Raw genomic sequence first — 2,259 nt, 5'->3', positions numbered from 1 at the left:
GAGAACGGAAAAGCTTTACGCAAAATTCTCCAAATGCGAGTTCTGGATTCGTAGAGTGGAATTTTTGGGCCATGTAATCAGTGAAGAGGGAATACATGTGGACCCTACCAAGATCAAAGCTATTGAGGGCTGGGCAACTCCAAGAACCCCAACCGAAATCCGACAATTTTTGGGCCTTGCTGGTTATTACCGAAGGTTCATCCAAAATTTCTCCAAGATCGCCAAGCATCTCACCACTCTCACCCAGAAGGGAGTACCTTTTCATTGGAATGACAAACAAGAAGCTGCCTTCCAAACCCTGAAATGAGCCCTCTGCAGTGCTCCAGTGTTGTCCCTTCCAGAAGGAACGGAAGACTTCGTAGTATACTGCGATGCTTCCAATCAAGGGTTAGGCTGTGTGCTTATGCAGCGCGGAAAGGTGATAGCTTACGCATGTAGACAACTAAAGACCCACGAAGTAAACTACACCACCCACGACCTCGAGCTGGGAGCTGTGGTCTTCGCATTGAAGATTTGGAGGCACTACCTATATGGTACAAAGTGCACCATTTTCACAGACCACAAGAGCCTCTAGCACATCCTGAATCAAAAGGAATTAAACATGAGGCAACGAAGATGGGTCGAAATACTAAACGACTATGAGTACGAAATCAAGTACCATCCAGGAAAAGAAAATGTGGTAGCTGATGCCTTAAGCCGGAAGGAGTACTCGGGTCGCCGAGTAAAGACATTAACAATGACCGTCCATTCCCATCTATCCTCACAAATCAAAGGGGCTCAGCAGGAAGCCTTGAAGCCAGAAAACGTCGCCAATGAGGCATTGCACGAAATTGAGAAGAATCTGACGATCAAGGAAGACGGAGCCTATTATCTTATGGACCGGATCTGGAAACCGAGGTTCGGTGGATTTTGGGACGTGGTAATGAATGAGGCTCACAAAACAAGGCACTCTATCCATCCGGGTTCCGACAAGAGGTACCTGGATATCAAACAACTTTATTGGTGGCCGAAAATGAAAGCGGAGATCGCCACTTACGTAGGCAAGTGCCTAACTTGTGCCAAGGTTAATGTTGGGTCTAGAGTGTTGCGTCATACGGGCTTAACGTTGATATTTTGATTACCCGGTTTAGGCCTGTCCAACTGTGGTTTAAGCATTAGGGTTAGCTTATATATTTTACATGCATGTATAGCTTTAGGTTACACGTTCTCATTAATAGCTTTTGCATTGTAACCCCAAACACACCTCTACAGTCGAAGTTCTTCATCGAGCTCTTCTGAGGTGTGAGATATTAATCATTCGACATCTTTTGATCTATCCTTGTGTTCTTGATTGCTTCATTCGTGTTCATCTATTTTGAATCTATCGCTCTAATAGCGCAATAATCTCATCAATTGGTATCAGAGCGGGACACTGTGTAATATTTACGCATCTCTTCTGTTTGAAGAATCCATTAGGGTTTCCGCTTTTGTCGAATATATAGAAGCCGTCTTCTTCTTGTCGACGGTGTATCGGGTGTTCGATAAAACCCTAGTTTCAACTTTACAAGTCTGATTCAAGTAGATTAAAAGAAGAACTTTTCATCATGTCTCACGACGATTCTCAAGTCAATCCACTCAACATCTCCAACAGTATAGGATCCACTACGAGGATTCCCATTCTCTATACTCAAGATTATGAACTATGGGCGCATCACTTTGAAGACTACGTCGGTGGATCTGAAGACAATGGCTATCTTATCTGAGAAGCAATAACATTGGGTCCGTTTGTTCACTCTGGAATGAACAAAACGATCAAGACTCAAAAATAGTATAACCAACTCTTGGCGGATGTAGACAAGATCCCTCAAGGTGTTATGCAATGTTAAAGCCATGAGAATGATCAGATTCGCTTTGCAAGCCGATACTTTCCGTTTAGTAAGTTCATGCACTACAGCTAAAGAAATATGGGATAGGTTGAAAGAATTATATTCGACTGATGAGGATCTAGAGCACTCGATCCAAACCTTATTGCTCTCTCAGTTCGGTGCTTTCGAACAAAAACCTGAAGAGAAACTTATTCAGACATTCGATCGTTTCAACCATCTGCTTAGCAAAATGATGAAGCATGGTATTGAAAAGAAAGGTGATCGAAAAAAAGGTCACGTTCATGAATGGCTTAAGACCCGAATGGATGGCAGTGGTCTCGACTGTGAAGGCGCATGAGCAATTTAAGTCCTACTCGCTGGCGAAACTAATGGGTATACTTAAATCTCATGAAAG

Source organism: Lactuca virosa, chromosome 5 (assembly GCF_052849685.1).
Source record: "Lactuca virosa cultivar CGN04683 chromosome 5, Lactuca_virosa_CGN04683_v6, whole genome shotgun sequence".
NCBI classification, from domain to species: Eukaryota; Viridiplantae; Streptophyta; class Magnoliopsida; order Asterales; family Asteraceae; genus Lactuca; species Lactuca virosa.
This window is presented reverse-complemented; position numbering follows the sequence as displayed.